This window comes from Anomaloglossus baeobatrachus, chromosome 1 (assembly GCF_048569485.1).
Source record: "Anomaloglossus baeobatrachus isolate aAnoBae1 chromosome 1, aAnoBae1.hap1, whole genome shotgun sequence".
Lineage (NCBI taxonomy): Eukaryota > Metazoa > Chordata > Amphibia > Anura > Aromobatidae > Anomaloglossus > Anomaloglossus baeobatrachus.
The window spans coordinates 38705800-38721922 of NC_134353.1; the positions used below are offsets into that span (position 1 = coordinate 38705800).

The 16123-nt window shown below is 50.1% G+C and overlaps 1 long non-coding RNA gene across 1 annotated transcript in view; it reads right to left on the reverse strand.

Moving 5' to 3' along the window:
• Nucleotides 1-13769, reverse strand: part of LOC142275338 (uncharacterized) — a 201780-nt gene extending 188011 nt beyond the window's left edge. The window contains exon 1 of the long non-coding RNA XR_012739245.1: nucleotides 13720-13769. This is a non-coding gene — a long non-coding RNA (uncharacterized LOC142275338). The remainder of the gene's footprint in view (nucleotides 1-13719) is intronic.
• Between the last annotated feature and the right edge of the window lie 2354 nt (nucleotides 13770-16123).

Sequence of the window (16123 nt, forward strand, 5' to 3'; positions counted from 1 at the left end):
AGCGGAAGAGGAGAACCCACAAGCTGGATGATCAATGGGAACAGAACCTGTACGTCATACAGCCCACAGGATGGGAAGATGGGAAGGCCTACCAAATCAGCCGTGACCAAGGAGGCACTTTGGCCACAGTTTCCCGGGACCATCTGAAAAGGTGCCCACCAGCCTTAAGAGCGGCGGCAGAAGTACCGGTTCCCCTACCAGCGGATAAGGCGAAGGAGGTGATCTACACTGCGATGGGAGACTTCCCAGCAGACTGGCCTACACAGAATGGCGCGGTGATTCTTCCAGTGATACTGTTCCCACAACCTGTGGATGAAGAAGTGGTGGAAGCGGTCAACCGTGAGCCAGAACCAGTGCCAGTGCCCAGGGATGAACCTTTGCCCAGTTCCCCTATGCCTCCGCCTGCCCCACACGATAGCCGGGAGGAGGAACCGATTGTTCCCTCTGCCCCACTGCCTAGCCCCACTGACACCGGACCCCGGAGTTCCACCCGTCCCAACCTAGGTAGGCCCCCACTTAGGTACAGGGAAACCGTTCTTTAAAGGGGGAGGGGAAAGAAAACAGGTGTGTAAAGTGTGTTTGTTTGAAAAGTTTTGCAAATGATAAGATGATTACCGAAAAGTATCCTGATTCTACCGTGATTTGCAACCGGCTGTTGCCGGCACCGTTGTCCCCGAGGGGACCGTTTAAAAAGTTGCATGGAGAACTTTCCATGGACAAGCCCGTGAACTTGCAGGGCAACCACAAACGTTAGTGGGATGTAAATAAATAAAAATCATTTTGTTGCCGCTACCGTTACCGCCTCCGGAGAGGCAGGTTGGAGGGAGGGCCCGCAGTAGAGCCGGCTGGGGCCCAGCCACCACAGGAACCGGTGGCTACCCTCTGGAGGGGAAGGACAGATCCCGCTCGGGTAACTTGTGCTGGACTGGGGTCAAGGGGTGCTGCCTGGGCTTTAGCGGCAGCATCAGGGCCAGGTTACTTGGGTGGGAGAGAGCGGAGCCGCAACCGTTAAAATGTTTGTTACCGTAACGTTTAAGAACAGAACCTCCCGATGTGGGATGATGCTATAAGATGTAAATATGCTTACCGTTTTACCTTTTTATACATTTTCAGAAAATAAAACCGGTGTTGGACGGGCAGCCCGCGGACGGTCTGCATTTTGCTAAGGGGGAATGTGACGCCCTGGGCAAGCCAGGGGTCACAGGTCAAAACACCACCACACCCTACACCCCAGTTAGGACCACCAAAGCTAACCCAAAAATCCTTGTTGCCTTCCTCCAGGAGCTGGTGTCCACACCAGGGGGTGGGCCAGGCGGTTGGCTCCACCCACCGAGAAGTTCACAGCTCTGGAAGCGGGAAAACCAGGCAGATAGAGTTTGGAGTTGAAGTCTAGCTGAGGGCTAGAGAGGAGTCCAGCTAGGGAAGTGAAGGAGTAAACAAGGAGTACAGTTAAGGAAGTGAAAGTAGAAGGAAGTGAAGTAGTAGTGGAGCTAAGAAGAAAAGCTGAAGTGACAGTGTGAAGCCTGAAGTTGGTCCGGGTGTGCGCCCCGGACTGTGACAGCAAGGTCAGCAGACGGCGGTGATAGTCTGCAGGGGGACTGCTCGGAGGTTGCTGGAAGGACCGCGGACGGGTGGTGACCCGGCGGTCTGGAGCAGTATACGAAGAACAGTCAGCACCAGGGCAGGGGCCTTTCGGATCCCGGCAAGGCTAGGAGTCGCCATAATTTGCCAAATCCGTCAGTGAAGGGGACGACTGTCTCCCAACAACCAAGTCCCGATTGAAGGCAACAGTCCAACCGTTACAGAGAGACACCGCCACCGCCAGGGCACCAGTTTCTCAGGGCCAGCGCCTGCGGGCAAAGTAGGGCTCCTCCGGCCCATATCCAAGCCGGGGAGCGGGTTACCGGTGGGAACCCATCGCAACCATCATCATCTTAGGTGCAGGAAAAAGGGACCGTCACCGTCACCTACTGGGGAAAGCAAGTGCAGCCGTCCGTGGGAACCGTCTTTCCAGCCGTGTGTTTTACCGAGAACTGTGTCATCGTCTCAGGCTGAGTGAGTACCACAGTGCCGCAAGGCACAGAGCTGCCCCCGCGTCCCTGCATCCCACCAAGCCCTGCATCACCCACCTCATCACTGGGCCCCGGGACCACCAAACCCCCTACCCACGGAGGGGAGGATTAACATCCAGCTGCCCCATACCATCACTCCCGGGATCCCCATACAGAGCAGCGGTGGTGTCTACAAATCACCACAACCGTGGGTGGCGTCACGAGCAATAAACAATTCCCACACCCAAAACCCCCCTTTTCACTCACGAGCGAGGAGCGCCGCCAGAGTCCCCGGGATCCGGCCCATCGCTCGAGCCACCGAGCAGCAGCAGGCCGCAGCAGCCGCGGCAGCCGGACTCGAGCAGTGGGGAGAGCGCGGCGTCCCCTCCTCCGCCCGCGACATTGGCTCCTTTTAAAAAAAACAGCAATCAAGGGTTACTCCAAGCGGAGTCTCCCTTTTTTGAAAAAATTGGGCCACACAGACACCCCATCAGTGGCAGCACTTGTGCCCTAGTTGCAAACAGGATGTTTTGATTTGCATCAAGCACATTCCAAATCCACAAGCATTTACTCTCCCCAGGATGACACAGGGGTAGTAAATTCCTTGTGGATCCATGACTTGTTCATTTTGATGAACGTTAGTCTGTCCACATTGTCACTGGACAGACGCGTACGCTTATCTGTCAGCACACACCCAGCAGCACTGAAGACACGTTCAGAGACAACGCTGGCATCTGGACACGACAAAATCTCCAAGACATAACTGGAAAGCTCTGGCCATTTTTCAAGATTTGAAGCCCAAAATGAGCAAGGCTCCATTTGCAAAGTCATGGCATCGATGTTCATTTGGAGATACTCCTGTATCATCCTCTCCAGCCGTTGACTATGTGCCAGACTTGTTGTCTCTGGTGGCCTTGCAAAGGACGGTCTAAAAAAATTATGAAAAGATTCCATAAAATTGCTGTTACCAGCACCAGATACGGTGCTACTGGTACGGGTAGACTGTTGAAGATGGCGAGACCGTCCCATGTTTGTCAAGTTACAACTGGGAGATTCACTCCCTGCACCTGCACGGTTGTTTGGTGGAAAAGCTGAGCTAAGATCGAGTAACAGCTTCTGCTGATACTCCTGCATACGTGCATCCCTTTCTATGGCTGGAATTATGTCACAAAATTTGGACTTGTACCGGGGATCTAATAGTGTGGCAAGCCAGTAGTCATCATCACTTCTAATTTTGACAATACGAGGGTCATGTTGGAGGTAGTGCAGCAAGAAGGCACTCATGTGTCTTGCGCGGCCATGCGGACCAAGTCCACGCTGTGTTTGTGGCATAGAGGTGCTAATCGTTCTTTCTTCCTCTGACATCTCCCCCCAACCTCTTTCAACTGAAATTTGACCAAGGTCTCCCTCATCCGCTGAGTCTTCCATGTCCATGGACAGTTCATGCTCCATTTCTTCATGTTCTCCTGCACCTTCCTCAACATCTCGCCTGCTACCATGCGCCCTTGTTGATCCCTGTCCCCCATGGTCCCATGCCTGCCGCCTTGGTGATGATGAACGTCTGGATCTTGGTGATGTTGTTGTGTCTTGCGCATATGAATCCTCCTGTAGTTCCTCCCCTTCCTGTTGTCCCACCCCCTGACTCCGAATAGTGTTTAGCGTGTGCTCCAGCATGTAAATGACTGGAATTGTCATGCTGATAATGGCATTGTCAGCGCTAAACATATTTGTCGCCATGTCGAAACTCTGCAGAAGGGTGCATAGGTCCTTGATCTGAGACCACTCCATCAGGGTGATCTGCCCCACCTCTCTATCTCGTTGGCCCAGGCTATACGTCATGACGTATTGCACCAGGGCTCGACGGTGCTGCCACAGTCGCTGTAACATGTGGAGAGTCGAATTCCAGCGTGTCGGCACATCGCATTTCAGGCGATGAACCGGTAGGCCGAAAGACTTCTGGAGCGATGCAAGTCGCTCAGCTGCGGCGGTTGAACGGCGGAAGTGAGCAGACATTTTTCGTGCCCTGGTCAGAAGGCCATCTAGGCCGGGATAGTGTGTTAAGAATTGCTGGACAACAAGGTTCAACACGTGAGCCATACAAGGCACGTGTGTCACCTTGCCCAAGCGAAGGGCCGCACCCAGGTTTGCAGCATTGTCGCACACGGCCTTACCAGGCTGCAGGTTGAGTGGAGACAACCATTTATTAAACTCGGACCGCAGAGCTGACCACAACTCCTCAGCTGTGTGACTCTTATTCCCAAGACATGTCAAGCTAAAGACCGCCTGATGCCGTTGCGCTCTGCTGCCAGCATAGTAATGAGGGGTGCGTGATTCCTTATGCACAGTGAGAACGCTGGTGGCCTGACCAGGCAGGCTTGGGGCGGAGGTGGAGGACCCAGATGAGGTGGAGGAGGCAGAAGCAGTGGCGGAACTTGGACAGACAGAGGATTGACACACAAGTCGTGGGGACGGCAAGACTTGTGCAGCAGACCCTTCACCATCTATCACCATAGTTACCCAGTGCCCAGTCAGCGACATGTAACGTCCCTGTCCATGCTTACTGGTCCAAGTATCGGTGGTGAAATGCACCCGTTGACACACAGAGTTTCTCAAGGAAGCGGTGATGTTGTGTGTGACATGCTGGTGTAGCGCGGTCGCACCTTTCTTAGAGAAGTAGTGGCGACTGGGCATCTGGTACTGGGGCACAGCGACAGACATAATGTCTCTAAAATCCTGTGTGTCCACCAGGCGGAAAGGCAGCATTTCGGTAGCCAAGAGCTTACAGAGGGATAAAGTCAACCTCTTAGCTTTGTCATGGGTCGCAGGAAATGGCCTTTTATTTGACCACATCTGAGGGACAGAGATCTGGCTGCTGTGTGTAGACGGTGTTGAGTAGGGTGTCCCTGGAAAAATGCAGCTTTGTGAGGAAAGTGCAGGCGGAGACATGTTGTCGCCTTCATCCAACGTTGGTGCTATCGATGTCTGAGAGAGCTGTACACACGCACTTGTTTCCCCTTCCAAACCAACTGACGACCTAACAAGCAAACTGCCTGTTGCGGTTACAGTGGTGGAAGTTGTGCGTGGAAAACCAGGTGTGACAGCTGTCCCCACAGTCCTAGAAGATGAAGAGCGCGCGGATGCACTAGAAGGGGCAGGCGGTGGATGGTTCGCTCCGCTAGGCCGCATTGCAGCACGGTGAGCTTCCCATCGGGACATATGATATTTATCCATGTGACGATTCATGGAAGAAGTTGTCAAACTGCTGAGGTTTTGACCTCTACTAAGAGAACTATGACAAATTTTACAGATCACATAATTTGGGCGATCTTTTGCTATGTCAAAAAAGGACCAGGCTAGGCAAGGCTTAGAGGGCATGCGACCTGTTGATCCACCCCGACTAGTGCTCAGAGGCAGAGTGGTGGCTGAGGATGCAGTTGTAGACGTGCTACCAGTACTCCGACTCTGTCCAGGAAGGCGCAAGGTAACTTCGTCATCAGTTGCATCCTCCTCCACCACCTCTGTTGACCTCCTCGAGTGCCTGACTGTGGGTTGACAGTAGGTGGGATCTAGAACTTCCTCATCAATTGTTGTGTTTGCACTCCCCTCACCCTCAGACCGAGCCTCTTCTTGCCCTGACCGAATATTTAAGTTGTCATCCCAATCTGGTATCTGCGTCTCATCGTCATCAGTATGTTCCTCATTGTCTATAACAATAGGTGTTACAGTTTGTGACAAAGGGTCAACATTATGCTCAGAAACTTGGTCCTCACGGCCTGAATCAGAGTCACAAAGGTTCTGGGCATCACTGCAGACCATTTCCTGTTCTGTACTCACTGTAGCTTGGGAGCAGACCTCTGATTCCCAGGCTATAGTGTGACTGAACAGCTCTGCAGACTCAGCCATCTCAGTTCCACCATACTGTGCAGGGTGGATGGAGACTTCAGAGCTGGGAGAAAGCAAGTTTGATTGGGATGGCAACTCAGAGGACTGGTGTTTTTTGGATGCGGTAGTTGAGGTGGCGGAGAGGGCACTTGTTGGACCACTTGAGATCCATTCAAGCATTTTCCTTTTTTGGCCATCATCTACCTTTGTTCCTGTTGTTCGTGTCCGTAAAAAAGGGAGCACATCGGATTGTCCACGGTAAGTAGTAGACATCTTACTTTTGCTGGTAGATGGTCTATCTTCAGCAGATGTTAATGGAGCTTTGCCACCTTCCCCACGGACAAACCCTTTTTTTTCCTTTTCCAACACGCCTCTTCCCCTTTCCACCAGCATCTGTCATTTTGCCACTCATTTTGATTGCGACAAGATTGTGCACTTAAAATGTGGTAGTAAAAATTGAGAGGTGGTGTAGATTGCAGCGGTGGTCTAGCTTTATTAACAGCAGAACAAACAACAATAATTATCACTGACAATGCAACTACGGCCCTTAAACTGGCAGCAGTGTTTGCTAGTATAATGGCTTAGTAACAATGAGTTGGAGTGTGCAATGCAGGCAGACGTGCTGCAAATATCTTTGCACTAGTGGGACTATACAAAAGTCCAATAGCCACAATTAGGATGCCACTAAGTTCACTCAGTGTTTGCTAGTATAATGGCTTAGCTACAATGAGTTTGAGTGTGCAATGCAGGTAGAGGTGCTGAAAATATCTTTGCACTAGTGGGACTATACAGAAGTCCAATAGCCACGTTTAGGATGTCACTAGGTTCAATCAGTGTTTGCTAGTATAATGGCTTAGTAACAATGAGTTGGAGTGTGCAATGCAGGTAGAGGTGCTGAAAATATCTTTGCACTAGTGGGACTATACAAAAGTCCAATAGCCACGTTTAGGATGCCACTAGGTTCACTCAGTGTTTGCTAGTATAATGGCTTAGCTACAATGAGTTTGAGTGTGCAATGCAGGCAGACGTGCTGCAAATATCTTTGCACTAGTGGGACTATACAAAAGTCCAATAGCCACGATTAGGATGCCACTAAGTTCACTAAGTGTTTGCTAGTATAATGGCTTAGCTACAATGAGTTTGAGTGTGCAATGCAGGTAGAGGTGCTGAAAATATCTTTGCACTAGTGGGACTATACAGAAGTCCAATAGCCACGTTTAGGATGTCACTAGGTTCAATCAGTGTTTGCTAGTATAATGGCTTAGTAACAATGAGTTTGAGTGTGCAATGCAGGCAGACGTACTGCAAATATCTTTGCACTAGTGGGACAATACAGAAGTCCAACAGCCACGTTTAGGATGCCACTAAGTTCACTAAGTGTTTGCTAGTATAATGGCTTAGCTACAATGAGTTTGAGTGTGCAATGCAGGTAGAGGTGCTGCAAATATCTTTGCACTAGTGGGACAATACAGAAGTCCAATAGCCACGTTTAGGATGCCACTAGGTTCACTCAGTTTTTGCTAGTATAATGGCTTAGTAACAATGAGTTGAAGTGTGCAAAGGACAGGAGGGTACAGTGGCAGGGTTGTGGGGCTCTGGGTAGAGGAAAGGAAGCCTGCCTTTCTATCCCACCTAATGGGGAAATGCAGCGAGGAAATCCCTGACCTTAGCTACACAGACGCTGTCATCTTGTGTAGCTGTTAAACTCTGTTTTCACGGACCTGTCACCTATGGCTCTGACCCTGCCGGTACGAGCCCTTAAAAGGACTGATAGAAAGTGCTCTCCCTATGCTGTACAGCGCTGTGTATGGAGCGCATACAGCAGTATCGGCGATAGGAGCTGCGCCAGTGATGTCTGACACCAAGGACGCAGAAGGCAGATAATGGCGTGCTGGAGGAAAATGTCCGGTTTTATAATGTAGGGACATTTGACATGGACATCCTATCACACATGCCGTTGCATCTCTGGCTAAAAGTCCACTTAGCTGTGTGTGTGTCTGGGATTGGCTGACATAATGGCCCGCCCCACTACACGCGCGCGGTTAGGGAAGGAAGACAAGGAAAAAAAAAAAAATGGCGATCGCCATTATACAAACAGCAGTGATCTGAATGCGCTGTTCCCGCACACTATACACTGAAATTTCATAATAGTGTGAGTCACAGAGTGACTTACACTATTACAGCGGAAAGCCAGCTAGGAATTAGCTGTTTTTTTTGCTGCTAGAACCGTTCTCGAACGTATCTAGAACTATCGAGCTTTTGCAAAAAGCTCGAGTTCTAGTTCGATCTAGAACAGCCCCCAAAATCACTCGAGCCTCGAACTGGAGAACCTCGAACCTCGAACCGCGCTCAACTCTACTAAATACCAAACAGTGCACATAACCATGTATTCACTAAATACCAAGCAGTGTGTTACGGGGGGCTGTCTGATAATAAAACCCACAGGAATATCAGACAGTCAGGGTCCACCGTGCAAAGACTCTGCTGCAGACTATGGCAGAGGATAAGGGGTATATAAATGTGTGCCACTGTAAATAGTAACAGCACAAGTGCAGAGTGCAATACCTCTGTTAAACTCACAGAGGAATATAATTAAAAAATAAAGCAATTCCTCCCTTACTTGGAGGGTGTGTGGAATGGTCTCTGTTAATAATCACAGAGACAAAGGCAGTGAGTGTGAAATGGCACCTACCTAGCTCCGTTCCTCTAGTGGTGCCAGGAGACGGACAGCAGCGTAAGCCGCACAAAGCCCCTACCTGCGTTCGCTCCACTAGTGTGCGAGGACACGAACCACTAGATATGGCACCTGCCTAGGTCCGCTCTTCTAGTGGTGCAAAAGAGATGGACAGCAGCGTAAGCCGCACAAAGCTCCTACCTCTGTTCGCTCCCCTAGTCTGCGAGGATATGAACAACTGCCAGACGCAGTATAAGGAACGTTACCCTAGCGGCAACGTCCACCTACGAGTAGAATCACAAGGCCCAGCCGGACCATGTGCCTCAGGCACCTGCCTATGTCCGCTCCACTAAGAGGTGAGGATACGGACCGCAGCCGAAGCTGTAAGGTATAAGAACGCTACCCTGCTGGTAGCGCTCACCTAGCATAGACAGAGAGATGCCTAGAGGGACATGCACAGGGCGTCTACTCTCATGCATGAACCAAGAGGACTGAGCGCCGGGCGGCGTGCGTCAGGGTCTTATATAGACTTTGTGCCTCATCGAAGATGGAGGACACCAGAGCCAATCTGCTGCCAGAACGACAGGAGTGACGTCATGCTGGCCTATCACCGAGCAAGGCGTCACAAGCACATGACCAGCGACCAATCGGCATAGAAGGTGTCAGAGACATGTGACCACGTGTCACAAGCACATGACCAGCGGCCAATTAGCTTAGAAGGTATCAGAGACATGTGACCTCGTGTCAGCGATGATGTCACCCGCACATGTGCGATGGCTCCAAGATAGGACTTAGTCTCCAGCGCTTGCACATGTGCAGTAGCAAGAAATCCGAACATAGTCTCCAGTGCTCGCACATGTGCAGTAGCAAGAAATCTGAACATAGTCTCCAGTGCCACAGCAACCATAACACAGTGCACATAGCCATGTATTCACTAAATACCAAGCAGTGCACATTGCCATGTATTCACTAAACACCAAGCAATGCACATAGCCATGAACACAGTATATACCCAGCAGTACACATAGCCACAGGGCCGGATTAAGGTTGGTGGGGGCCCCTGGGCAGAAAATCTGGTGGGGGCCCAATAACGTTAACATTTTAACCATAACAGTAGAGCACGAACTGTAGCATTTAGATATAAATACTGCACCTCAGTCTCACATTCCCCCTCCTCAGCATACTGTGCCCTCCATACTGTGCCCTCACACTGGCCCCCATGCTGCCCCTTCTCTATACTGCCTACCTCCTTCACTATCCAGTCACTATACTGCACCTTAGTCTTGCATTCCCCTCCGCAGCATACTGTGTCCTCCATACTGTGCCCTCACACTGGCCCCCATGCTGCCCCTTCTCTATACTGCCTACCTCCTTCACTATCCAGTCACTATACTGCACCTTAGCCTTGCATTCCCCTCCGCAGCATACTGTGCCCTCCATACTGTGCCCTCACACTGGCCCCCATGCTGCCCCTTCTCTATACTGCCTACCTCCTTCACTATCCAGTCACTATACTGCACCTTAGCCTTGCATTCCCCTCCGCAGCATACTGTGTCCTCCATACTGTGCCCTCACACTGGCCCCCATGCTGCCCCTTCTCTATACTGCCTACCTCCTTCACTATCCAGTCACTATACTGCACCTTAGCCTTGCATTCCCCTCCGCAGCATACTGTGCCCTCCATACTGTGCCCTCACACTGGCCCCCATGCTGCCCCTTCTCTATACTGCCTACCTCCTTCACTATCCAGTCACTATACTGCACCTTAGTCTTGCATTCCCCTCCGCAGCATACTGTGTCCTCCATACTGTGCCCTCACACTGGCCACCATGCTGCCCCTTCTCTATACTGCCTACCTGCTTCATTATCCAGTCACTATACTGCACCTTAGTCTTGCATTCCCCTCCGCAGCATACTGTGTCCTCCATACTGTGCCCTCACACTGGCCACCATACTGCTCCTTCTCTATACTGCCTACCTCCTTCACTATCCAGTCACCATACTGCACCTCAGTCTCACATTCCCCCTCCTCAGTATACTGTGTCCTCACACTGGCCACCATGCTGCCCCTTCTCTATGCTGCCTACCTGCTTCATTATCCAGTCACTATACTGTACCTCAGTCTCACTTTCCCCCTTCTCAGCATCCTATGCCCTCCATACTGTGCCCTCACACTGGCCACCATGCCGCCCCTTCTCTATACTGCCTACCTCCTTCACTATCCAGTCACCATACTGCACCTCAGTCTTACATTCCCCTCCGCAGCATACTGTGTCCTCCATACTGTGCCCTCACACTGCCCACCATGCTGCCCCTTCTCTATACTGCCTATCTCCTTCACTATACAGTCACTATACTGCACCTCAGTCTCACATTCCCTCTCCTCAGCATACTGTGTCCTCCATACTGTGCCCTCACACTGGCCACCATGCCGCCCCTTCTCTATACTGCCTACCTCCTTCACTATCCAGTCACCATACTGCACCTCAGTCTCACATTCCCTCTCCTCAGCATACTGTGTCCTCCATACTGTGCCCTCACACTGGCCACCATACTGCCCCTTCTCTATACTGCTTATCCCCCCTCCCCCACTACCCAGTCTCCATTCTATGCCCCTCACACTTTTCTTTCCCAATACTGTCCACTTACAATTTTCTCCCACCATACTGCTGCCTCACATTTTCCAATGGTGCCCCCCTGATTGCTGTGCAGGGACAAATGTGCCGCATGCCCCCCAAAGGTACGCCCCTGTACAGTGTACAGGAAAATACATGACTGGTACACGCAGGGCCGGCTCCATGTTTTTGTAGGTCCTGGGCGAAAAAGTCTCAGTGGGCCCCATCCACACATAGACATGCACAGATACTGTACATACACATACAGGCATACGTACACATACAGTATATATTTAAAGACAAATTCACAAAAACACATATAAACAGACATAAATCTAGACACAGTCATACACACCGACATACATAGATGACACATAGATACGCATCACACATGCACACACAGACAAATTTTTATATTTTTATCTAATTTTTAATATTGGGAAGCCGGCAACAGCCTCATTCACCTCCCCGCTTGTCTCCATCCAGCTCCTCCTGGGCACGTGTCTGTGCCACGCTGATTGGTGGCAGTCACTAACAGACATGGCCGCACAGAGAACACTAACACTGCTGTATATACATCACAAGAGAGGCTGGGGACATACACATTACTGGGGACATCCATATTACTGAGGAAAGGGGTACACAGCAATGGGGGGCATACAGCTCTAGAGGGGGGCAGTGGCTCTGAGGTGGGGGGGACAAAGAGCTCTGAGGTGGGGGATGACATGCAGCTCTGGGGATATACAGCTCTGTGGTGTAGAGGACATACAACTCTGGGGGTATAGTATTATGCAGCCCCCATATTCCTCCATATAGTGTTATGAAGCTCCCATAGTCCTCCATATAGTATTATGCAGCCCCCATGTAGCACTATGCAGCCCCCATATGGCACTATGCAGCCCCCATATGGCACTATGCAGCCCCCATATGGCACTATGCAGCCCCCCATATAGTACAATGCACACCCATATAGCATTAGGCACCCTCATGTAGTACACAGCCCCTATATAGCACAGTGAAGACCCAGATAGCATTAGGCATCCTCACATAGTACACAGCCCCTATATAGCACAGAGCAGACCAAATAATATTAAGCACCTTCACATAGTACACAGCCCCTATATAGCACAGTGCAGAGCCAGATAGCATTAGACACTCACGTAGTTCACAGCCCCTATATAGCACAGTGCAGAGCCAGATAGCATTAGGCATCCTCACGTAGTATACATCCCCTATATAGCACAGTGCAGAGCCAGATAGCATTAGACACTCACGTAGTTCACAGCCCCTATATAGCACAGTGCAGAGCCAGATAGCATTAGACACTCACGTAGTTCACAGCCCCTATATAGCACAGTGCAGAGCCAGATAGCATTAGGCATCCTCACGTAGTATACATCCCCTATATAGCACAGTGCAGAGCCAGATAGCATTAGGCATCCTCACGTAGTATACAGCCCGTATATAGCAAAAAGCAGACCCAGATAGCATTAGGCATCCTCATATAGTGTACAGCCCCTATATAGCACAGTGCAGAACCAGATAGCATTAGGCACCTTCATGTAGTATACAGTCCATATATAGCACAGTGCAGAACCAGATAGCATTAGGCACCCTCATGTAGTATACAGCCGCCATATCATTTAATGCACCCCCATGGTCGTCTGGCCACAGTGATTGTACATACTCACTTCTCCTCGTTCCCCCGCTCCTCCGGTCTCCTCAGCGTGTCCACTGCTGTCGCTTTCTCTGACCTCTCAGCAGGCGCGCAGTGATCACGTCACCACGCTCTGCTGCAGAGCTGTCAGAATGCCGACAGACACAGCGAGAATCATGAGAGAGAGCGCGCCGCTCCATCTCATCATTGCTCTCAATTGTATCGGCAGCTGCGATGCCGATACAATTGAAAGCGCGATCCTCGGCGGGGGGAGGCAGCGCGGGCACCGGGCCCCCCTTACTAGCGCTACGCCACTCCTGCCACCGCGAGTGGGCCCCCCGAAATTTGACCGGGTTTACTGTGATACAGACACCAGATGTTATACAATATACACATTATTATATACCATCTGATGTGCGTACACAGTATATCACACTGCTCTGTACACTGGATGCGGTATACCATGTACACAGATATACAATCCTCTGCACTGATCACACCTGGGCCTACAGGACCTCACATATTCTATATGTAATATGGGCCATATAGTGTAATCTGTCCTGCAGGCTCAGATGTGATCAGTGCAGGATTCTGTGTAGTGCTGTCTGTGCTGGAGATCAGTGTGAGTTATTGCAAGGGAGAGATGAGGCTGCAGCCGATGACCCGGCACTGACAGCCCGACCTGATCTGCTGCAGTTCAGACTCCGGCAATAACTCACACTGATCCCGGGCAGAGCTGCCGCTGACACTATGGAATCCGGTCTGTTGTTATCAGCGGCGTCCTGCTCCCTCCTCACTGCAGCCCCCTGCCTGGCCGGCACCATGATTAATCATACTTACCGGGATCCACTGAGACCTCCGGTCCTCCCACAAGCTCCTCTACGGCAAGAACTTAGAAGCAGCAACAGGTGCGCGGTGACGTCATCCTAGCAGACGCAGCCCACAGAGCGTGCAGTGGGCGTGTCTGCAGAAAAGTGACGGCCGGGATTGAAATTCTTTAAAGGTACAGTGCGGTCCTGAACCACACTGCGGCGTTAATAAAATGGCGCCCACACTGATGGTGGTGGGGGCCCCCTCAGAAGCTCTCGTGGTGGGGGCCCCTGGGCGGGAGCCCCGTCTGCCCCGCCTATAATCCGGCCCTGCATAGCCATATGCACAGTATGTACACAACTGCATGTACAGTATATGCCAAACAGTGCACAAAGCCATGTATACATTATATATGCAACAGTGCATATAGTCATGTATACAGTACATATCAATCAGTGCAAATAAACATGGATGTATGCATGGGGCGGCACGGCACAGCTGGTAGGACGAAACCATTGGGCCGCCTGCTATGGCAGTCTGTGATGTCTCCCTGACGGTTGCATTATACCATCCCCTATAGAGGGATTCAGCAGTTCACTGAGTTGGCTGTCAAGATGACTACTGGCTCAGAGAAGATGTAACATGCGGGTTTCTAGTAATCAATTGAAGCCCTGATGACCGACACTTTCAATATAAATGCATACAGCTGCACACTGAAAAAGCCAAAAATGTACAAGGGATAATATGGCACTGCATTACTGCAAAAGAGAGATATTTAGTTTATGTATTGGCCAATGCATGTAAGCCCGGACACCAACGGCAAGGTATATCTCTGTATTCCGGGAACCTAACTTAAATGCCACTATCTAGGTTAAAAACATCTGTATCTGGGCAACATGCCACTATTTGGACTACAAACCTCCATGTATGGGCAGCTAGGCTCCTGCTATAATGGTTATGAACACAGCCAAGCCTTAGGGCGGAGTGCTCAGTCAGAAAAAGACTCACTAGATATATCAAAAAACTGACCCGCACATCCAACAAATGTGAACAGGTGATAACTGAAAAACATAGTAACTATAAATGCATACAGTCGCACACTGAAAAAGTCAAAAATGTACAGGGGAAAATAATGCACTGAATTACTGCAAAAGAGAGATATTTAGTTTATGTATTGGCCAATGCATGTAAGCACAGACACCAACGGCAAGGTAATCTCTGTAATCCGGGAACCTAACTTAAAAGCCACTATCTAGGTTAAAAACATCTGTATCTGGGCAGTAATGCAGTGCCATATTTTCCCTTGTACATTTTTGGCTTTTTCAGTGTGCAACTGTATGCATTTATAGTTACTAGATCGACACTTTCAATCAGGGCGACATCTCCAGTGTGGGCAGGTTATCTGATGGCACTATCCGGAGATATATAGGTGCCAAGAATTCTGGCGTGGTAAGAGCTCCACTGAGACTAAAGATTTACTGTAAGTATGTGTGGGGGAGGGAATTTTGAGGACACAGTAAGGGGAGCGAAGGTGAAGGTGACAGAAATTTGAGAACACAGGCTGAGGTGTAGGGCAGAAGAAAATTGAGGACACAGTATGGGGACCAAGAGGGAGGGGAAATTTGATAACACAGTAAGTAATTGGTGGGAATTTGAGTGCACAATATGGGGAGTGAGAAGGGTGATATATTAGGTTACAATATAAGGAGCGAGGGGGGTGATGGCTGTGTACATAGTATGGGGAGAGGGGGGATTTGAAGACACTGTATGGGGAATGAGGGGAGATGGGTGTGCACTATGGTTAGCAAGGGGAGGTGTGAGGAGACACTGAGGGAGGAGGGAAATGTGTGAGGAGACTATTGAGGAGAATAGTGTGAAGAGACAGTTTGAGGGGAGACAAGTGTGAGGGGGCACAGAATAGATGCTGGTTAATGTGGGGGTGGGCGGTATAGAGAAGTGCTTGCATGGGGTGACAGTGTCAAGGCAAGAAAACGCACCAATAGCAAATGTGTTTTGATGTGGTTATGGTGCATTTGTTTTGCCAGGATGTGCAGAAATGTATGCAACCAAATATTCAATGTGTTCACATTGTCTAATCTGGTAATCTGGCATTGAGTTTCATGACTTCATCCGAGGTGAGGTCTGTGAGTTCACGGAGTTCACTTCAGGTGAGTTCACCTGAGGGCACAACTGAGGTACCATTGGAACCCCAACTGTGACCTCAGGTGAAGTCATTGAAATCAATGCCTGATTACCAGATTTGGCTATGTGCCTGCATTAAGTATTTGGTTGCAGGCATTTCTACACAAAATCTGCATATACTAGCAAAAAAAATGCACCAACACCGCATATGTTTTGATGCAGTATTGGTGCATTTTTTTTGCCAGAAGATTCAGATTTGGTGCAAAAATGTCTGCAACCAAATATTGAACGT